The 23,597-nt window shown below is 41.7% G+C and overlaps 1 protein-coding gene across 5 annotated transcripts in view; it reads right to left on the bottom strand.

The window, feature by feature from the left end:
- RIPOR2 (RHO family interacting cell polarization regulator 2) overlaps positions 1 to 23,597 on the bottom strand; it is a 3,249,967-nt gene that overhangs the window by 1,583,752 nt on the left and 1,642,618 nt on the right. The gene's annotated exons all lie outside the window — the stretch shown is intronic.

Below are 23,597 nucleotides of genomic sequence, written 5' to 3'. Positions count from 1 at the left end.
ATCCTTGGCAGGAGATCCCAGAGGTGATGAATACTGCAACAGTGATAAGGATGGACAAGCATCAGATATAAGGCTTTCAACATAGCCTGTAACTCTATTTGACTGGCATATTGCAGATGATATGCAGACTAGATAATGCAGGCAAATTGTGTGCACTTTTTCTCACATGCTATCAACATGGCGCCAAAGCCTGAAATTTTTTTTTTTTTTTTCAGAGATAAATTCTTGGCCTCTACCAGAATGGACTCTCTTGGGGTAATAAATCCCCCCTTAAAGAGGAAGAAGAGGAGTTGGAAATCATCCATTAAACATTCACCAAAACTCCAGCTTCCATGCTGCAATGCTAAAATTTATCAAGGGAGCAAATTCAGGGCTAAAATCCTCTCTGTTTACATAGAAGTGTAATTGTGCTTTGACCACAACAGATAAAGTATGTAATGCTACTATAATGAAAGTAAACATACTGAGTATAGGCAGAGTTTAACACCAAAGATGGAGAACAGAGCTCATGCCTGTTCACACTCAAGGATATCCTGTCCAGCCTGGCACACAGTCCTGTGTGGTTAACGGATGGCACCTTCCCCACAAAGATGGCTGTGTGGTAGCAACTACACAGCAGATGGTCAGCTGAATAATGGTGACAATGCAAGGTACGATCTTTTGTTATGTTGTTTAATGACATGCAAGAAACAACAGAATATGTATCTGTTTATATAATTATTTAATTTCGTTTAACGACACACAGTACCTTGCAGTGCAAAGCTTCAGTGCCTTCCACACATTTAGATCAACAAATGCACAGACTTTTACTGAAGGTGGAGGTGTTCATCTACAACAAACATCCCTTCAGTGGTTAAATGGAGGGCACCCTGGAGTTCCTCCACATCTAGATTACCAAAGACAAAGTCCCACATCATATCCTAGCAAGCTATAGGTCACCCTCTGCAGCCCATGAAATTCATAGCTCATATTTAGAATTACTGAAGATGCTCCGCATTCATCCAAATGCCATACTCGTGAAGGACTTAAGTTAGCCCTCTGAAACTGGAATTCTACATATCCCAAATTTGCAGGTGCAGAGATTCCTGGACTTTGCAAACATAAAACATCCTGGACCAGTTAGAGCAAAAGCCTACTAGAAGTACAAACACATCTGACCTGGTACTCAGAAATATGGGAGAACATTGTACCCTCAACTCCTTGAGATTCCTGGACTTTGCAAACATAAAACATCCTGGACCAGTTAGAGCAAAAGCCTACTAGAAGTACAAACACATCTGACCTGGTACTCAGAAATATGGGAGAACATTGTACCCTCAACTCCCCTTCCCCCATTTTGTGTCCTCTGTGGTAAGGTCAGACCATAAAGAAGTCTCATTTGAAATGAGTATCAAATCTGTAACACCAACAAATCCTTTAACAGTTACAAACTGCTCCACAGCAAGCTACCTTTTATTACGTGATAACCTGTCAAAATGTCAAGCCCCTTCAAACCCAGATAACCCAGCAGCCTATGAACAATTATTCACTGAAGCAATGTGTAACCATGTCAATGACTGCATAGAGGATGCTGTGCCTACCAGAAGTAAACCCAAAATTCATCAAAGTACAGTTGTCTAAGCAAATTTACCATAACAGTAGATGTTCGAATGATCACTGCTGCAGTATCCTCAGCTATATGGGTTATATCTTACATAGGATACAACAACCAGCTTCCAAAGCTTCAGGGCACCTTCCATTATAAAACTTCAGTTAGTTCAAGCTAAGCTGACTACAGAAGTCTGAGCACCAAGCCCTTCAGAGCTTTCATGCCAACAAAGATAGGGAGGATGAGCCCTGAAAGGGCAAAGGTAGGAACAGCAAAACGTAAATATGCTCAAGCTCTGGTGTAAAAAAACACACCAAAAGAAAAGGGGGAGTGGCTACTGCAGCACTGATCAAATATCTACTGTTAGGATAAGTTTACTTACACAACTGTACTATGTTCATTATATTGATCACTGTTGCAGTAGCCTTAACTATATGGGTGAAGTACTCCAGCTTACTACATTTGGGAGGTGGAAGGGGGTCCAGTATCCCCTGGAGAATGGTCCTAGCAAAGCCTAATACAGACCTAGAGAAGAAATCAAGCTTTTAGTGCTTTGCAAATGTTCAGAGAACCAAGTTGCTCCACCTAGAATACTTCTAGAATCCAGCCATTTCCAAAAAGCCATAGATGAAGCCAAGGCCCTGGGTAGAGCGGGAGTGACCCTACCTGGAATAGTTTTGCTGTGGAGAATATATTTATTTATATTACATTTGTTAACTGGGAAAGTCTGACTGGGCAAAGCCCATTTTCAGCAGAAACCCGGGGAGAAAAGCCCCACAAAAAATGGCAGTACATACAATATTAGTAACAGTAAATACAGCATGACAAATGTATACAACATAAGTTACAGTAGATATAGCAAGTCTAACTGTAAACCACAACAGATATGGAACTTAGTGATATTATTAACATAGAATGCAGAAGTATTAATTTACATCTGTAAAGAGAAAATTCTAGATTTGTCACATTTAAGAATAAAAAGAAAAAAAGAAAAATCATAATACAAGAAAGATCACTGTCCAAGAGACAGGCTGAATAATTAATGGATTTTGTACTTACGATAACAGATCAGCCAGGGGTGTTGCATGAGCAGAGTCAAGCGTCAGATAATTTTTGAGCAGTTTTTTTTAAACTGGTGGATGTTGTCAGTGGTTCTAATATTATGGGAGAGGGAGTTCCTGGTTTTTGAGATATAGTAAGAGGATTAGGAGTCTCCTGCAGTGTTATTAGTCTTAGAAACAAGATTTATTTGAGGATTATAGTGTTACAGTAAAAGTTGTAGTACGCTTTGGAGAGCTGGAGTTTTTTTCGGGGTTATAGAATAATTTGCGAGTCATGATTAATTGGCTGTATGCAAAAAGCTGATGTAGTTCAAACCAGGAGAGTTTTTGGAGGGCTAGTCAGTCATGTGACCTGTGTAATGACCCAGTAGCAAATTTAACTATTTTGTTACAGCGTGTATTCAATTTATCTAAATCTGTGTTTTTTGTTTTTTTTTTTGAGGTTGATAAGGATGGGTGAAGTGTATAGCAGAGTTGCTAGTAGGTGGGTTCTTGCTATGGCAGCTCTTGAGTCTGTTAAAATTTTCTGGTTTCTGTAAAGGGTGCCCATTTTTTGTGGACTTTTTAAACTGTTTGTGGTAAATGCAAGTCAAATCTTAGCTTATCATCTAAAATGACTCCTAGTAGTTTGGTGGATGGTTCAGGTATAATTATTCTGTTTATTAGCTGTGATGTGGAACTGTGGGGGGATCGAGTGGTCTGATAGGTTGAAAGATCATAAGTTTTTTTTTTGGTGTTCAGAACATCTTGGGAGTTAGCCAGCCATGTTTCAGTTTATGTAAAGGCCTGTTGTGTTTTGTCCTGAAGCTGTTGCATGGTAGGGGCTGCACATATTAATGTTGAATTATCTGCATACTGGATAATGGTGGCAAAAGAGTTGGTTGAGTTGAGGTTATTAGTGAAAATACTGAAGAGAAGAGGGCCAAGTATGGATCCCTGTGGGACCCCCCAAGGGTAATAGGGAAAACTGTAGATACTTCATATTGCCACTTAACTGCTGGCTGACGACCTGTTAACTATGGAACCATGAGACGTATGAAGGATGAATCCTTAGGTCTGAGAGAGCAGTTAGAAGTTTGTTCTGGGAGACTGTCAAAGGCTTTAGACATATCCAAGAAAATTGATTAAACTAGGTTTCCCTCATTCTGTATTGGTAAAGCCAAGTAGAGCACTGGTTGTACTATGGGACGGTCCAAATCCATGCTGGAAGATGGCAAGTAAGTTATTTGATGCGAGATATCTCATAAGTTCGAAATGTATACAAGTGCGGATAGGATAGCTATGGGGCGATAATTAGATCAGTTGGTTTACCACCTTTATGTAGGGGATAATATAAGAATTTTCCAGGTGGTAGGGATGTCGTTTTCAGAAATCGAGCGGTTAATCAGTATTCATTTGGGATAAGATACAGCCCCAGCTGCAATTTTTAGCAACTCTTCTGGTAAGTTATCAGCTGCATTTGTAGCTGGTTTAATTTTTTTTTTCAGGAGTTTTGCTATCTTTTTGGTGGGAATGGGTTAAAATGAGAAGGAAGTATTATTATTATTTAGATCGTTAGTTGTTTGTAGGTTATTTGGATTATCTCTGGTTAGTGCAACAATACTTTCTGTAAAGTAGTTCTTAAACTGTTCAGTGGTAGTTTCAGAGTTATTTGGTAAGGTGGGGGGGGTTGAGGTTTGTCCGGGACGGAGTATGTTTTTGATGGTAGCCCAGACTTTTTGTGGGTTATTTTAATACTTAGCTTGCATGTTATTATAATAGTTCTTTTTGTCTAGCTTGATTTAGTATTTAACTTTATATAACTTAAACAACCCAGGAACAATCGGGTAGAGTTTTGCTAGTATGCCAGGAGATCCAGGCCTTGTCCCTTTGGTTAAGGAGGGCTACAAACTCCTCTAGGGGGTGCCATACTGTTGAGCATATTGAGAAAAGTTTATAATGTTCAACTGCTGCATACAAGGGTAAGGGCTCCAGTTACAGTGTTTTCGTGCGTGTATTAGTTCCTGTGTTTTAAAATGTTTCTGATTATGGATTTAACTACGTATAGTGTGCTTAGTAGGGTTAATGTGTTCCCTGAGTAGGTAGGTAGGTATGGGATCACTTAATTTGTCTGACAAACAGCCAGAATTTTGATAATGGGAGGCTTTGTTTGTTAGGGCCCAGTCAAGAACGGAGTGCTTGTTAGATTCTTTTGTCTGTTATGGTATGGAAATGGATAATCTGTGAGAAGCCATATAGATTAATGTTGTTGTGGTTGCTAGGGTTGTTAGAGTTGCAGGTAAACCAGTCAGTATTAAGATCACCCATGATAACAGTTTCTTGGGTGATGTTATTAAGAGATACACTGAAGGATGTGTTCAGTGGTGGAAATATTATTGCCTGGTGGGATGTAAATGGCTACTACAGTTAAGGGCTTGTTAGCATTAATTTGTAGTTTGGCAAGAAGTAGGTCAGTATTAGTAGGGGTAGATATGTGTAGATTTAGAGGTGTCATAGTTAGGCTGTTTTTGAAAAGTAGAGCTACTCCACCTCCTCTTTTGTCATGTCTGTCTGCTCAAAGTATATTATATCCTGAAGGTGTAAATTTCATTGTCTGAGAAATGGGGTTTAAGCCAGCTCTCTGCTAGGCTGGCTATTTCTGGGGAATAATGTGATAGGATAACCTCTAGTTCATGAACTTTATTAACCAGACTTCTAACATTTAAGTTGAGAAATAATGTCAGTGTTTTTGTGAGGTATATTAAGTGTATGTGATGTTTGATAATTGGATGAAGTAAGAGTGTTAGGTCCAGAATTTGGGAGTTATGTCCCCATTTGTAAGCAGTTTTTTGGCCATGTTTGCTATTGTTCTGATGTGACTACATATATATGTCTGTGGTATCTAAATGTAAAATCATTTTGGGTGGTAATGGTACTTTAGTATTATGTTGGTGTTGAAGATGCCAGGGGATGTTTGAAAGTTTGTTGATTGCTTTAGTGTAGGAGAGTTAATAGTTATCTTTTGGTTACTTTGGGGAAGGACTAGGGGGTAGTGTTAGGATGTATAGTGTATGGCTAAGGAGAAAGATAGAAGTATTGAGATGTGTTGGGTTAGCATGAGGATGTTTAGAAAATCTTTTGAGATGTAGCATTTTTAATTGAGTCTGGGAAGCACTAAGTAGTAATAGTTTAATAATGGAGGAAGTATTAGTGAAAGAAGATCAGGATAATAAAAAAGGAAGGTGGTATAAGAAAGGAAGCAGAAAGTATTTTAACAGTCACAGGGGGCAGTACAGACTATCTAAAAGGTTATAGGCTAGGAAGTAGTGCTGTAATTACCTGGGTTTGGAGATAGGATAATGGATACATTCCTGAGAGTTTAGATCAGTAATTCAATGTGAGTGGTGGTCTGACCATGAAGTGGGTGGGTGGGAGGGGAGAGGCTAGAGATAAATGTAATTGATGTGGGAGTGGGTGTAGGGGACCGGAGTGAGCCTGAGCAAAGCAAGAGGGAATTGAGTGGGTCCAACCTGGACCCTCTGTGCACCCATCTTCAAAAACAATCAATGAGGTATTAAAATCAGTGAAAAAGCAAAAGGACAGGTTACTTAAAAGTAGCATTTTAAAATGGAGTGGAATGCCTTTAACAGTGAAATGAAACTTCGATGGAGTGAGCACAGAAACAAATGCTCACTGCACGACTGGTGGCCATGGATAGTCTATTGTGCAATAAGAAAAATGCTGCTGGTGACTAGCATCAGATTATCTGCAGATGCAGAGCAATGGCATCAGCTGAAGGCCACTGCTAAAATTAATGGATAGTTTACATTTAATACACATTTAAACCATTTGTGAAACTGTTTGTGAAGTGCAAAAGGATTAGAAACCAATTGGTGAACCTTAAGAAAAGGTATGTTACTTTGCAGTCACACTATTTTATACTGTTAAATTAAGGAAAGTGTAATCATTATCTAATTTTACCTTGAATTTCTTATTAGGATATAATATTACAGCTGGAATTAGATACAGATGAAGAGGAGAGGTAATGGCATGCTATTTGAAAGATTTACATTTTTCTCAAAAGAAAATACTGTGGTTTTGGGGGGGGGGGGAGACACTTACTGGAGAGGTTTATGCAGCTGTTGCTTCCTGGCGATAAGCTTGTCAATACAATGGTTTGAGTAAGGAACTATACAGCAGTATGTACTACTTAACACATACACTAACACTTGTTTAATTTAGTGAAGTTAAGGTATTGTACTCTCTAGACACCTGAAAGTTAAGCACCTACATTAAGTCTCTTTAGTTACAGGACAGTGTCTGTGGGTGCCTGGTGCACGAGGGAGGTATTTTTGTGGTTTTCACTTTTTGTTATGGGAGGGCATGCAGAGACATGCTTGACCCAAGGGGCAGCTTGGTTTATGTAAATGCAAGAACTTACACATAACAAAAAGCAACAGCTTTAGGCAGTCATTTGGAAATAGTGTGCTTTGACACAGGTGGTTCCTTCTTGCCTTCAAAAGACATGAACAATTGATCCAAAGATTTTAAACATTTAGTTCTGTCAAAGAAGTAACAGAGTTGTCTGTGGACACCAAAGGCATAGAATATTCCCTCACTCATTTTTAGCTTTAGGAAAGCAATCAAGGATACCACTTTAGGCATACGAGGAGGATTAGTCCTCAAAGAAACCCTATCCCTGTGGAAGGTGAGATGGAGTTGACTCGCCATAAGAGTTTGCAACTCAGATATTCTCCTTGCAGAGGTCACAGCAATTAGTAAAAATGCTTTCCACCCAAGTACCTCAAGTCAGCCAGATTAGCTGGTTCAAATGAAGCAAGTGTTAGCTTTTCTAACACAATATTAAAATCCCATGGAGGGGTCACTAGTTTTTTTAGAGGCCTATTATGTAAAACCCCCTTTTAAAAAAAATGCTGACATGAGAATGCATTGAAAAAGAGGATCCATCAGTAGACAAACTGAAAAGGCCAATAAGTGATCCAAGGAGGAATAAGAAAGGCCATAGGATAGTAACTCATGTAAATATTGTAAAACTAAGGAACAACTGGTCCTGAATGGGTACTGGTTATGTTGTTGGCAGCAAATAGAAAACCTTTCCATTTATTAATATTCAATTTTCTAGTAGCAGGCTTTCTTGTCTCTATTACTACCTGCTGCACATTCTCAGTAAACAGGTGCCTAACAGGAGTCAAGACCCCTACAACCTAGGCAGTCAATTAATGATGATTGATGTTAAGGTGCATCAAGCACCCATGTTCTTGTGCGACTAGGTCAAGTCTGTGAGGAAGCTTGTGGTAACTGCCACTGGCCATTTCCAAAAGAAGGATGAACTAGTTTCCTAGGCCAAAAGGCAGTCACCATAAGTAATCATGAGGGATTCTTCCTGAATCTTCAGAAGTACCCTGGATATTAGTAGAAAGGATGGGAAAGCATTCAGGAGCTTTTTTGTCCAAGGAAAAGACAAGAAAAGTCATTTGTCTTCCAGGCCTTCTTATATGGAGTTCTGGAACAGAATCCTGCCAGTTGCTCACTCAGAAAAGAGGCAAAGAGGTCTACTTGAGTAACTCCCCACAAAAGGATCAAATCTTGGAAGATCCCAGACCTACTTTCCATTCAGGAGGGCCTGCTGTGATCCTGCTTAGCTTGTCTGCCATGCAAGTTTGCTGCAACGGAATACAGGATGCTGAGAGAATGAGACGGTGCTGTGAAGCTATATCCCAAGCTAACATGTCTAGTATGCAAAGGGAGATACGACCTGGTTCCCCCTTGTCTATTCATGTAACATATGACTGTGGTATTGTGTCACCACTTAAAGAGATCCTATATTCCAAAGATGGTTCAGAGAGTTATTTGCTTTGATTAGGGCAAGCATCTCCTTGATATTTATGTGCTTGAATCGGTCTCTGGTGTCCCACACCACTATAATTTTATCTCTCTCGAAACTACTCTCCAAACAAAGTCCAAAGAGTCAGTGGTGACTGACTGCTTTGTAGCAGAGAGGGAAAAGGGGAGACCTGGATTTAAGGATATCTATTGTCTCACCCCAAAAAATTCTCCTCTGACAAACCCCAACACTGGGATTTCAAAAGATAAAACAAAGCAGATACTGGGACCAAAGAGATTTCAGTTACCACTCTAGCTTTCATATGTGGAGTTTTTCCAGAGACATTATGACAATCATATATGCCATGAGACCCAAAATCCTGAGGTATTCCCCTCACAGTTACTGAAGTCTGAATGGAAAACCTTAGAAACAGATGTAAATAAACTTTTTTTTCTGTGGATGAAAAGCTTTTTGAAATGAAGTATCTAGTTGACATCCCAGGAACACAATTCATTGTGAGGGCATCGAGAAAGAACGCTCCCTTGGAATTCCAGCTTGTGTAAGAGAACCATCACCAGAGAGAGAGAGAGAGAGAGAGAGAGAGACAGAGATTCCTGACACTTCAGTCTTTGCAAAGATAAGAAAGTCATCTAAATATGGTAGAATGTGGGCACCCTGTAGCATGCAATGAGCTGTAACCACAGCGGGACACTTACTGAACACTCTTGGTGCAGCGGATAGTCCAAAGGGAAAGGGAGAAAACTGATAATGTGATCCAGACAGATGCAACATTAGGAAATATCTGATGTCTGGATGAATAGCGATGTGATAAGCATATTTTAATTCTAGTGTTAGCAAGAAATTTGAAAGAGGAAGAAGAGGCAACAAGGCTGTGAAGTGCCATGATTTTGAATTTGGGCACAATTGCAAATAGGATTAAGTAAGAAAGATCCAGAACTGGTCTCCAAGCATTTTCCTTCTTTGGCACTAGGAACATTTTTTTGAATAAAACCACTTCCCCCACCTGGGAAGGGGAACTAGTTTTATCACTCCTTGTGAGAGCATGTGATGAAGAACAGGTGGAAACAAAAGAATCTGATTTGGAGGATGAGGAATAGCTTTATAGGAAGGTACTAGGCTATTGGCCCTAGGGCCTATATAAGCCTAGCCAAAAAGGTACCCTGGCTTTCGCCACCCAAGAAAATTATTTTCCTGTGCCCCTGTCAAGCAGAGCACAGAGGTGATCCCCGGGGTGAATTTCCTATTTCCCATCCAATCATCAAGATTCTTCTTGAAGAGTGCTAATGAGGAGCTTTGTTTGATATAGATAGGTAGTTTGTTCCAGAGTATGGGAAGTCTCTGGGACAGAAATATATCCCTCCAGCATGTTCAGCTTATTGGAGTGACAAGGCTTAGGTCACTAGAGCGTGTAGCTTGGAGGGATTTCTTTAAGAGGAGCATGTCCAACAGCTCTGGGTTTGACATAGCTTTGTATGTTAGGCAGAGATCACCTATGAGGAGGCGATATGCAACAAAGTAAAGCTGGAGGTTTTTGAGAAGGTCTGCATAGGGCATCTGTTTGAGGCCAGTAATCCTCTTTGTGAGGTATTTCTGCGCCCTTTCCAGTTGTTGTAGATGTCTTTTGAGGTACATACCAAAAAGGGGCATTGTACTCTATAATGGGTCTAATGAGTGACGAGTAGAGGGGAACAATGACCTTTTTTCCTGTATGAGAAACCTTTTGTGATGAGATGTGCCACGTGGAAGGATTTCCTGACTACTGTGGCGATGTGATTATCAATGGAAAAACTACTGTCCACCTGTGTCCCAAGGTCTCATCACACTTTCAGTGTTAAGTAGATTACCACCTATGTGGTAGCTTATGGGTACAACGTTTTTACCAAAGGGGATGACAATGCTCTTTTTGGCACCAAGCTTGAGGCCATGGCTTTGACACCAGGCATCTGTCTCAGTAAGGCCCTTTTGTAGGATGTCCACATCGTTAGGAGTTTTGATTATGGTTCCTAGTTTGCAGTCATCTGCAAACTTCGTTAGCCAAAAAGCTTCTGTGTTGGCCTGTACTTCAGAAAAGTAGATACTATACAGGAGAGGACCCAGGACTGAACCCTGTGGTACTCCACTTGTCACTGGTCTGAAGTCGGATTTAGAGTCTGCTACTTTCACAGTGTGGGTTCTGTCAGTGAGCCAGTTGGCAACCCATCTTGTGACATACGGATTTATACCTAGTTTAGTGAGTTCATCTATAATTCCAGAGTGGGGGATGGTGTCAAAAGCTTTGGCGAGATCTAGATAGGCTGTGTGAACCACCTTGCCCTCATCTACGGCTTTGGTGACTGCTTCAAATAAGTCTATCAGGTTAAGGAGACATGATCTGCCTTTTACAAACCTGAACTGGGTGGGGTCCAGAGTTTGGAGATTACCAATGTCTTTGTTTAGAAGTTCCATGATGATACGTTCCATGTCCTTGCAGACCAGGTTCGTTAGGCTAATGGCGCTGTAGTTCCCAGACTCCATGGTGGCTCCCCCTTTGTGGAGTGGGATAACCGTCGCTGTGCGCCATTCAGTGGGCACAAAGCCGGAGGTGAGGCTATGACTGAACATGATGCTTAGGTGGGGTGCCAGTTCATTCTGCAGTTCGTGTAGAACGCAGCCTGGGATGTTGTCAGGTCCCATGGATGCTGTGTTCTTGGCTTTGGAGAATGTGGTTTTTACCTGTGCAGCTGTTGATTACAGGAACTTTGCATTCTTCCGGTATAGAGATGGGCCCTTTACGGGGTGAGAGGGGGGTTAAAGTTAGCACTGAATCCATCTGCCAGGATGTTGGCAATATCAGTTGGTTCTGTATATTTAGTGCCATTGTGCTGCAACTCAGAGCAGATCTGAGTGTTGCCATTGAGATTCTTGACATAGCTATAGAATGCTTTGTGGTTGTCTAAAGAATCAGTGGCAATTTTGTTTTCGTAACTAGCTTTGGAGGATTTTATGAGGGATCGCAGCTTCTTACTGAGCCTGACCAGGGAGTTCCTCCAATCATGGGGTTTTACTCTTTTTTGCAACAGTTTCTTTCTTCTGTTGCAGAGTTTGTCTATGGCAGGAGACCACCAGATTGGCTTCCTTTTTTTGGGAGGATAGCATAGCATCTTGGTTCTGTTAGGGATAGCACGATCCATGCACTTGTAAGTGCTTATAAAATGCATTTGTGTAAGTTTCAGCAGTTGTACCTCTATTGTCCATCTGCATGGGTGTCGTGAAGTTTGCCACTTCTGTATTAAGAAGCGTGAAGTTGGCTTTGGAGAAATTTTTTACGGTGGTTTCCCTAAGGGGGGGTGGGGGCGGGATGTGGATGTCTAGGGTGATAAGCTTGTGGTCAGATCTGACCGAGGAATTGACCTCTGGTGTGAAACACCGGTCACACATGTTGGCAATGACCAGGTCTAGGATACTGCTGCACCTGGTGGGGCTGTGGATAAGTTGATCCAAGGCATTGGAATTTATGAATTCCAGAAAATGAGTTGTTACATGCGTAGTTTTTTCCCAGTTAATGGTGGGGTAGTTGAAATCTCCCATTATTAGGGTGTTGGGTTGTACCTGAATACTTTCCAGTGTATCAAGAAATGAGGAGTGGGAATCCTGAGGCATGGTGGGGGATCTGTAGCAAGTTACAATTTGGATTGCTGTCTTGCCCAGAGTTAGTTGCACTTGGATAATCCCAGATGCATTATGCTGAGCAACTAGCCTGGAGGTTTGGATATCCTTAATGAATATGGACACAACTCCGCCTTAATGTTTCGGTCCAGGTTAGGAGGCCGAAAGGTGTGGTATGAATTATAGCCTAGTAATGCAGGGGTGCTCTGTGGAGCTCTCTGGAGCATTGAACCAGGTCTCTGTTACTGCACAGATGTCGAGTTTCTCCATTTTAAGGAGTGCCTCGAATGAATGCATTTTGAGGTTTAGACATCTAGCACAGAGTAGCATTACCCTCAGATTTTGCTTGTACCTGTTATGGTGGTGAATTTGTCATTTGAACCTTGCCTAAAAAAGGCACTATAGGGGTGGCAAGAGCCTTAGGCAGTATCCGGAATCCCAGTGCAGGCCATCTCTGGCAAAGCATTGTGGTCTGTCGATCATGTCATCCCAGGGAGACAAATACTGGATCCTCTTAGAATGACACCAGAAGCTTAGCCAACTGCTGAAGTAATCATTTTGTCTTTGTACTGTGGTATCATTTTGGGTGATGGCAGGATGCTACTCAGGGCTAGGGTCATACCTGCCTGGGCGACAAGATCGGAGAGTTCCTCCATGTCTCTTTTCATGCAGTCCAGGGAGGTATGCCTCAGGTCATTGACACCAATTTGGACAAGGACAAAGTCATATCTGTACTTGTGGAGTGACCTGAGTGTGTACGTTATGTGTTGGATCCTGGCACTCAACAGGCAGCTGACAGTAACTTTCTCCTTGTTTAGCTTGGTGAGTGGAACATCAGTGTGCCTGACTATAGAGTCACCTTTGACTAGAATGCTGGATATGTTGTTATGCCGTAAGGGCTGTGGATGAGTGGCGCACAGTTTGTGGGCTATGTGTCATTTGGGTTGTGTTGGGGGTGGAGGTTGCTTGTGTTTCTGCTTTGGAGGTCTCTGTTGCTTGAACAGATTAACAGATTTTTATTGAGAGGTTGTGTGTGTGTTTTGGTGGTGCAGGTTTTGAGGGACTATGTGATGAGTGTGGTGTGGTGCAAGTGTTTACCTTCTCCTCTTGACTGTCTAGTCCAGTCTTGGGTGAAGATAGGTGCATTTCCCACAGGTTGTAGTGTTGGGTGGTAGGAGGAGAGGGCTGTCTGTGTACATGAGGCAAATGCTGCATTGCCCCAAGATGCCCAGATTCATCAGACAGACAGGAGAAAACACCGGTGGCTGACCCTTGACCCTCCAGAAAGGAGGAATTTGCTCCAACTGCCATCTAGAACCCTGAGGAATGATTTTTATAACCCATTTGTCTGAAATAATCTGCTGCCAAACAGAAAAATGGTGATTTAGACTTTCTGGAAGACAAAAAGGGCCAAGGTGGGAGGGGGTCACAAGGGCTCTTGAACAGTCATTCAGATTTGTTGGACTGCCCATGGGTTTGGGAGGATCGGGTCTTCTTTTTGGAAACCCCCTTGCCATTTGTTCTTATATGTCTTTTTACCTGAATTTTGATGAGGCTGTTTATTTTTCTTTTTTTTTTTTGCCAAAAACTGGACAAGGAGATAAAAAAAATCCCTTCTACAATTTGGAAAAACAGGGCTGAAAAAATTAGATTCCCTGATCATCTTGCCCCCGTCATCACACTTTTGATCACCTTTGCAGCAGAGGGGCCAAACACAATCACCATCAGAGAGAGAATCTAAAATCTCATTTTATCATCATCAAAGCAAACAACCTAAAACAGTACCAGTGGCCGTAGCCCTGGAAAAAGTATCAGCAAGGGTAAACTCACTGCAAACAATGAGTAGTGACCTGTGCAAGTTATCTGAAGTGGATTTTTCCTTACAAGAATAAACTGCCGATAAAAAATTCCTCATACTCTCACAATTTGTCAGAACAAACTAACATATTTGCATGACAATTCACAATTCTGAAAATCAAAGCTGCAGAAGTATACAGTTTTTTCCCATACCTAGCAACAATTTTCCCATTCATATCAGAAAGAGTTGGACTGAAATTAACCAAGGGCTTTGCCAAGTTAGATTAACAAAATCTGTAGCTGCGGGGTCAGGTTTTGGAATACTGTATAAAAATTTAAAAGCATGGGGAACTTTATACCTCCTATCTGATTTTTTAGGAGCAGATAGCGGTCAGGAAAATTACAGGAGATAACACACATCCTCTAAAGCAGACAGACGAACAGGTGTAGGGTCTGGAAAATCCTTCTGTAACAACTGAGGGACTAAAACCTCAGTGTTGTGTTTTGAACACAAAATGGCACATTCTAGCAATAATCTCAGAGACAGAGAAACACACACAGGAAGAATCAGAAACTGAGCTCTCCTCAGAATCTGGATCAGAAATTTGAAGAAAAAAAACTGTATCCATCCCTGCATCTTCCTGTTCAATTTCAAACTCTTGAATCTCTTCAGGAAGAGAAGAATCCCTCTTTCTATTAATAGAAAATACTTTATAAGAAGGATCAATAGCCTGAATTAAACCCTGATCCAGACCAAGTAACCTACTCTTATCCAAAGAAAGTTGAAGGAGGAGTAGATACATGGTTGGTTTTCGGTTTCTTTTCAACAGGAAAAATGGGGCCAACAGCGTTACTAATGGCAGCGGCTGCTTCTCCAAGGATGAGCACAGCATTCTGATACAACAGGAAACCTTCCCTGTTCCCTCTCCCAAGACTGACAAGAGCATCTCTCTCTTGTCCACTGAGGGGACCCCAATAGCCACAAATGATGTGGCTATCCCCTGGGTCCATAGTGTCTGTAGATGCTACACCAGAGGTATCTGGGGTAAAAGATGAGTGGTCTGATGTACACGAAATGGCCACAGCAGTCACCCACCTGCAGCTGAAACAAATTACTAGCCTGCTGAGGTGGCAAAGGCTGTTTAATTTTCTTTGTGGCTGGAAGAAGGGCCAATCATGTGGCCAGTAGTCTGTTCCATGAAGCCAAAAATCGTGCCTCTTTCCAACGTAAGACAAGCAGCAATTACCAGTAAAGTGTAGCAGTCCACAAAAGTTATTTTTATACAAAAAAAAAAAAAAAAAAAAAGAAAAAAACACAGAAAAAACAGTTCAAAACACTACGCCAGCCCTGCAAAACAAAAACAAAATTTCTCCAGAGAAAAAAAAATTCAGCTATTTTACACTATTTTTAAACTGATAGGAAAAAATTGAGTGCTCCTTTTAAAAGTAAGTTACAGTCTGTCATGAGACAGTCCATTAAAGCAAAAACACTCCTAGCTTTACAATAACTTTACTGAAGTGGAAAGTAATAAAACCTCAACAAAATTAAGAAAATTGAAGGTCCCCCCCCCCAAAGGGAACTTATCTTTCCAGCAAAGGAAAGTACAAGAGAACCGTTGATTCTCGAGAGCCTTACAGGAGTGTACTCTTCGGCAGCAGTAAAGCTCTGAAGGGCTTTGAGCCCACACTTGTCTTTCAGTCAGCTCAGCTTGAGCTGCTAAACATTTATGGCATGTGGTAGGTGCCCTGAAGCTTTGTAAGCTGGCTGACCATTATAACCTTGACAGGATATAACTCTTCTGATCTCCAAGGCCGGGGAAGGGAGGGTGGGTATTAGATGGAATCCCAAACATCGTTGCTTATTCGAAGAGGAATAAGCCTGAGTTATAATCTCTAATCCATTTGGAGATAGTAGCTTTGTGATGGTTTTACCCAATTTATTTATTCTGAGAAGGACACAAACAACTGGTCTGATTTTACTATTTGCTGAGTCCTGTGTCTAGAGAGAAGTGTGCAATTGCCTGTGAACATCCAATGGAAAGTGTATTCTGCTTCATTTCATTGGAGAATTTTGAAAGAAAAAAACTGTAGAGAGATTGTTGGAGACAGATTAGAGCAGACCCAGCTTCCCACACCCTCATGGCCCTCTCTGCAAAGGGGGTAAGATCTGGGTCCCTCCTTGTTTGATTAGATACCACCCAGACCACCGTGGTTGTCTGTGTGGATATGCCTAATGGGAGAAAGGAGAAAGAAAGGAGATTGTAGGGGACAGAAGTACAGCCCCTCACACATTACATTGACATGGGGTTTGCTCTGTCTGGAAGCCAGGGAACCCTGAACTAACCAATGCCCCCCCACCCACCCCCCTGCCTGGGGCTGGGAGGCATCCGCCCCCAGGGCCAAGGGAGGGAGGGGGGAAACCCTCAAGGTCTCTGGGATTCAGAGCCACCAGCGGAGGAGTCAGTTTGCCGCGTTCCCGCTTGCTGGGGTGATTGAGGATTGAGGGAAGAAAGGAACTAGAAAGGACCATTGAGTCGAGCATAATTCTGAATAATCCTGCAGAATGCCCTTGCAGGAGACCAGAAGAAGAAACCTGGCAGACAAAGCAGAAATGTTGGGACCATCCCCTGGACCTTGAAATGGATCTTGAAAGCAGGGCTTGAGAAGTCCTGTAACTTGGCCTTGTAGTAGGGAAGAAGACGCGATCAAAGAAAAAGTCTATCTTTTGAGTCTATTCTCCTATGCTGCCTATGCAGCAGGACAGACCAGCAGGACAGATTCCTAGGACCAATTGAATGTAATTCCCAGGAGAGGGTATGAGGTTGTCCATGAGGTTGTCCATTGTTGCATGACTGGTGGAGCCAGTCGTTTGGTTTAGTCTGCTGAGATCCATATTTGGTCAGGTCCCCTGTCTCTTTTGGCAAAAAAAAACTTGAGTAATTTCCTCGATCCGACCTGGTCTGGGACCGGGGGATGACTCCTTTTTTTAGCAGCTTTACGCTTCTCTGCTGCAAATTTCCCTTTGACTGGGTGCGGTGGGTGTTTTTTTTGGGGGGTGGGGTGTGTGAAGTGAATAAAGTAACCTCCAACCTCAATCACCTGCACACCCACTGTCTGTGAGTGATTGACCCCAGGCTTTTAGGTGCGGCACAAGCGGGCTCTCTGGCTCCTCAAGAGCAGCACAGCCGGGCAAAGTGTGTGGGAGGCTGAAGAGCCAAAGGAGGAAGGACAGGACCTCCTGGTCTCCAGAATTCTCTGCTCTTCTCTGGGGCCAGCTCCCAGAAAAAAAAATTTCCCCCTCGCCCCTGGCCCCTGGAAGGGGAATCTTCCTGCTGTTGATGGAAAAACTTAGAACCACATCTTCCCTCCTCCCTTAGCCTTCCTTAGCCTTGGGATAAGGCCGAATAACGTGCACCTACGGCAGATAAAGTTTTTCCTTCTTGCTCACAGCGGTAAGAGTGTCTTTAGTGGTAAGAGAGAGGACCCATCAGACCCATCAAAGGAGGGAAGGGAAGAAGGGAAGCTAAAGCTCCCAAAAAGACCCAGGCTGGTCTCGTGAGTAAACGCCAGCTCAGCCAGCACGCCCAGACCCCTTCCGCATATGAAATGGATGAGCATGGTCTGAGTTAGAAGTGAGATGATAGAGCAGTGAGAGTCCAATAGCAGATAGAGCCTAGCTGAGAGCTAACCACTGGGCTAGCTGCTCAGGTAGTTACCCCTGAGAGGATCTGAGACCCCCTGGTAAATGTGCCAAAGCCCAAGGTAAAATGTGCCAAATAATTCAGGACCTTAAAGTAAAGCTTCTTCTGCAGTCCGCACTCCTCTGCCCCTCTCCTTCGGACTAGACGGACATTCGCCCCCTCTGGAACGATCCTGTTGTGTAGCAGATGCCACTGTTGCCACATCTATGGCACCACCATGGCATCTACAGCCACTCTACTTCTCGGGTCTCAAAATCGGTGAAGGCGAGAAGGGACTGGTTCTGGACAAACTGGATCTTCCCGCCCTCCAGCAAATTCCACCAGGAGGGCGGAGGAGAGCCCAGGAGCTCGCCGGCTAACCCCGGGAGGCGGAGGGGAGGGGTTTGGAGGCCCAGAGATTGCTTGAGCAGGCAGCATCAAGAGCATTTGGGGTTTGGATATCCAGTTCGAGTCCCCCGTGATCTCCATAATTGCTAGACACCCGGGGACCCCTCCCGCATCATCAAGATCGGAACTGCCAAAGACCCAGTCTCCACACCCAGGAAGGTGCCGGTAAGCCGGAGATGGTTTAGCAGAGGGAGAGGATGCTAAAGCTTCTTCAAGGGGGGGCTTTATAATGCCTTTATCATGAGCTTATTTTTCCCTCTCTTGAGGGACCTCGAAAAAAAAAAAGCGCACACGCTTTCAGGATCCTGCAAATGTTTTTAAACAATAAACACAGAGACAGAGAGAGTGATCATCTGTGATAGACATTTTAAAGTGCACTTTTAAAAAGCTAAAGCCTGGAAAGAGACATTCTGAGGAATTAAAGCCAATTAAAGCCAAAACACACTACAAACACATTAATTAGAAACAAATTTCTCTTGCTTCTTCTTTAAAAGAAAAGAGAAACTATCAGCAATAGAAGGATCCAAAATCCAAACACAAACTAACAAAAAGAAAAAAACCAACAACCAACAAAAAAAGCACACAAAGGCCTTTCCACAAGCACTCACAACACAAGACACTACTCTAAACAAAAAAATTTAACAAGAATTTTAACAGAAACGCTGTTGTTACAAAAGAATAGCTGTTAGAGAATAGAAGTTGAAGACAACAGAGAGAAAATAATAACATCCTATATAACCAAGGCTACTGTAAGCAATGATCAGTATGACAAACATCAGTCAGGCATATGTTCTGTGAGCTTACTCAGTTAACAAATGAAAAAAAAACAAAACTAAATAGATGCAAAAATACAATAAAGATGATAGTGATGTACAGTTGCATCTTGCTTTTGAAATTCAGTCCAGCCTGTTCAGAGTGAGTGAAAATATGCATTCTGTCCAGATTACTGCAAAAGTATTGGTCTAACACAACTCAAAAGAAGGCCACGGAAGCCGCAAAACCTCTAGTGTAATGCTTCCATTTTAATAGTCTTTGATAGGTCTTTAAAATGGTTCCCGATTATATGTTTGAAGACGCATTCTTTCGAATGCATCCTGATCAAACTTGAAAGCACGAAACAGCAAAATACCAAAACGGCATATAAGCAAATTCTTTCCCTGGGAAAGAAATCGCTTGGCCACCTTCGTTATTTTGCCGTTTTCGTCACTGTAGTGCGATCTTGGAGTTGGTATATTTAAGTAGGGGGGGTGTGGGGTGCACAACCCCCCCCCCCCCACTTTATGTAATGTTTTAAATTTTTTTTCTTTTTTGGAACAGCGATTTTTTTCCCTGGGGAAACAAAATCGCTGTTCTAAGTGTTCGGGACTGTAAGCTTTCACTTACACGGTGTCGATAAATCAACGTTCGCTTTTTTAAGTGTTTGTTGATTTAATATAGACCCTTTAAAAAGGCTTGCCCATTGAGATATACTAAACTGAAATACAGAAAGCTATTCAGCTTGAAGTGGTCTGTTTGCATACCAAACAACCCACCTGTTAGAAGCATAACAGACAACAGCTAGTAAAAATTACTAAAGATTTTTATTCTGGTCATAGATAAAAACTATCCTTAGGCCATCAGATGCAAAATGCACCATCTAGATTCAGAGGTTAAGGAAAAAACAGGAAAAATAAAATAAATCTTCTGATTTAGGGAGCACTGTCCAACACAACTTTAGGCGTAAAGAAAGTTTTGTAGTAAGACAAGCATTTAAGGACTGGTACACAGAAAACCTGCAGCTATGAAAGGCTCAGGCTGAAATAACTCACAGAAGATAATCCATCTTCCAGGAGGCAACAATTGTGCACTAAAAAGAAGACATGACCATTCTTTCTAAAACAAAGGCCAAGTCCAAAGTAGGGAACAATGTCTTCATGGTTAAGATGAAGTACTAACTTTAAGAAACATCCTTCCCTGTCATAGGGCCATGACAGACACAGTGACAACGTGCAACAACATTTCTTAATGAAAGAGAAAAGCCTACATCAAGTGAAAATGAGATGCCACAATGCACCAATACCAAAATGAACTGACTGCAAACTATTACGGCAGCTGAGAATTCCAAAAATAGAGCAGTATTTGTGATTTTAATTAAAAAAAAAAAAATCAATGCAAGTCACTGGGGTTGTTTTGTTAACTTGAGGTGGAGTGCATATTAAAGACTTAGCACATCCATTACTAGTATTAAGTGCATATGTTCCTTGCACGTCAACTTAAAATTTTAGCTAATTTAATAAAATTATTGTAGAAGATTCAAATCACCATATAGTTTTTGCTGGAGGTTGGCATGCTGTGGGAATCTCTTTAGACCAAAAAGATGTTGTCAGGCAAACATTGTGCTTTGCTGAATGCAACATTATTGGATCTGATGATGAAAAAATGTAATTTATCCTTATATGCATTTACAACCACAGAGATGATAGTCTTATTTATATAAAATTGTGACCTGGTACAGATTTCATCTTATTGTCATTATCCCATCACTTGCATGAGGTTATGACTGATCCCTGACATTTTTCAAGTAGGTTAGCCGTAAATATGAAATTGACATTTTTTTCCCCCTTTCTAAGAGTCAGTTCTTGGAGCCTGAACCATAATATTTTACAAAATGCTTGAAGTTCAGAGATTTCTACAGGGAAATCTAAAATGTTAATTTCAAATTTTGGTATCCGTGAAGACTGATATGTGGTCAGCATTCTCAGTAACTGTCAGATTGCCTAAAAAAAGCTGAATGCAATTTAAAGTTGATTTGCGGGAAAAAAATAAACTTGACAGACGGGCGGAATTACAAAAGTATGACGAGGTTAAATAATGGGAGTTAAACTAAAATTAATTACTGCATAATGACACCTGCCATGGCAAGTGGGCATGAATCCCTCTCTTTTAGTTGAGAAGTAAACTTTAGAAGGATAAATGTGACCAATTATAATAGAATGAAAGACATCTCACAACTATTTTCTATGACTTTACATATATTTAAGAATACCAGCATTATTAAAGATGAAAAGATAAATGGTAATTTTGTTTGAAATAGACAAGGTTGTGAAGAGTTAATCCAAATCTTTCGGAAGGCATTGTTAGACCCCAATCTGATGGACCTCCTGCATATCCGCAAAACAAACAGCACCAGAATTACCTGTTCTAAAGAAATTTTGCCTGTGATATAAACAAGACCTGCTGGACAGAATATGTATCCGAGAGATTATCCCCTTCTCTTGGACAGGCTCCCCATCCATGTGAAGCAGAATTCCTCCCTAACCTAATTCAAGTGCAACTTGAATGACTGAATGGGGAACAGGAAATTCATCCTTGGTTTGGATACCTGCATCTCGATAGACACACAGGCACTGTAAATGTTTCATCACCCAAGCCCCTGCTTATACTTAAAGGGTCCCAGAACTTGACAAAGATTTGGGATGCATGGTTAGGCTTAAAAAGGCCCTTGTGATCATTAGCCTAGTAAATGCCTATGAACCTCTAAGTACATATCTTTTCTATCCTATGCTGCTCCCTCCATCTGTCTCAATGGATGGGACAGTCACCAGCTACATTCCATTCTGGGTAGCATCATGACAGGATATCCCTGAAGATGGTGGAACCAAAGGCAAGTCTCCACCTTGATATATGGTGAAGCTTGTAAGTATTTGAAAAAGTATGCATTGGTGACCAAGTTGCTGCAGCATAAATGACATCTACAGATGAATGTCTAATAAAAGAATGCAGAAGTTGAAACAGATTCATTAGAGTAAACATTCTGTTTAGGAGGTAGCTTGAAGTGTCAAAGTGAGATCCCAAGGTGGGGTAAGGTTATTAATTGCTGGTCTCAAGAGACAGGTGCTTTGCTTAAAGGAAGGCTTTGGACTTGGAATGCAGCCCAGGATGGAAGTTTTATATAGCTGCAAACAACTTTAGTGGCAGTATAATTAGCTTTTTAGTCAGAGAGACCTGCTAAAAATGCAATATAGAAAGACAAGAGATGAAAAGGTATACAAACTGTTACAAGTAGCCCAAAGAGAAAATCTTTTCCATTTGATTTTATAGTATTTCCTAATTGATTGCTTTTGAGAAATAGTTATGATCTTTAACACTCTCAAGGTTAATGAAGAATCACTGGAATTAGAAAAAAACATGTGATGGAGGGTGCCAGAGTATACAATATGGAAAAACTGATGAAGTACGGGGAGATTTTGATGAGTGCCTAGACATGTAGTCAAACACAGCAGCCTTGACTTGTGATCAGCTAGGAAATCATCTATATCATTACCATGGAGGCTTATTCTATTAGGGCCTGAGTTAAGGCATTTACTTGGGCAATAGTAGTAAGACTTTGGTTTGATTTATAAAGAAGTAGAGCTCTTCCTCCTGGTCTACTGATAATCTCTCAGTGTGTGTGTATTTGTAGGAGGACAGCACATGGTGAGAGGTAGGAAAGTTGGCTTTCAGCCATGATTCAGTGACGGCAACATATTGCCAAAGTGGTTAGAAAATCCTTCTACATGGCCCACCTAATCACAAAAGGGTTCGCATCCAGATCAAAAGAGGTCATTGTACCCCTCTACTCATCACTCAGAGTACAATGCCCCATTTGGATGTACCTTACAAGACACTTGCAACAGCTGGAAAGACCACAGAAGTACCTCACCAAGAGGATCACTGGCCTCAAACAGATGCCCTATGCAGCTCGACTGAAGAAATTCCAGTTGTACTTGGTTGCACACCACCTACTCAGAGGTGATCTCTGCCTGACATACAAGGCCATGTCCAACCCAGAATTGATGGACATGCTCCACCTACAGAAAACCTTATCCCCTCAAGCCACACGCTCTAGGGATCTAAACCTCACCACAACAATGAATAGGGCGTGCTGGAGGGACAGATTCCTGTCCCAGAGACTTCCCATGCTTTGAAACAAGATCCCAATCTACATTAGGCAGAGCTCCTCACTAACACTCTTCAAAAGAAACCTTGACGAGTGGATGGGAAACAGAAAGTTTACCCCAGGGATCACTTCAATGGCTCTGCTGGACAGAGGCACAGGGAACTAATCTAAGGGGACGGCGAAAGCCAACACATTCTGGCTAGGCTTATAAATGCCTTCAGGCAGAATGCCTATTACCCACCTATGAACCTATATCAGGCCCAAACTAAAAGAGGTGAATATGACCAAAAGACCCCCCACTTTTTTAACGTGGTTTGAGATTGATGGCTTAATCTGTGTGAAGTTGTAGCTGTAATGTTACATGTAAAAAATAATTACTAGCATTTTTAAGGGGCAAACTAGAAGAAAAACTCAGGTAAGTAATGATGTAAAGGAGTAATTCTGGATTGTTTGCAATAAAGAAGCAACACCAAGATTAGTACAACTTTGGGAGATTATTTTACATGAGGCAAAAAGTACTGCTGTGCAAATTCTTCCCATAAAAGGAGATATCCCTCTCTTCACTGTTGCAGTATTTTTTATGACCGGCATCTCCTGCCCAGGGCAGCCTGATGTTTAGCCAGTATACCAAAGCCTTATGATCTTGAATGCACCA

This window comes from Protopterus annectens, chromosome 3.part1 (assembly GCF_019279795.1).
Source record: "Protopterus annectens isolate FY-2018-M chromosome 3.part1, PAN1.0, whole genome shotgun sequence".
Lineage (NCBI taxonomy): Eukaryota > Metazoa > Chordata > Ceratodontiformes > Protopteridae > Protopterus > Protopterus annectens.
Note: the sequence above shows the minus strand (reverse complement) of the source record. Positions and strands in the feature narration are given on the sequence as shown.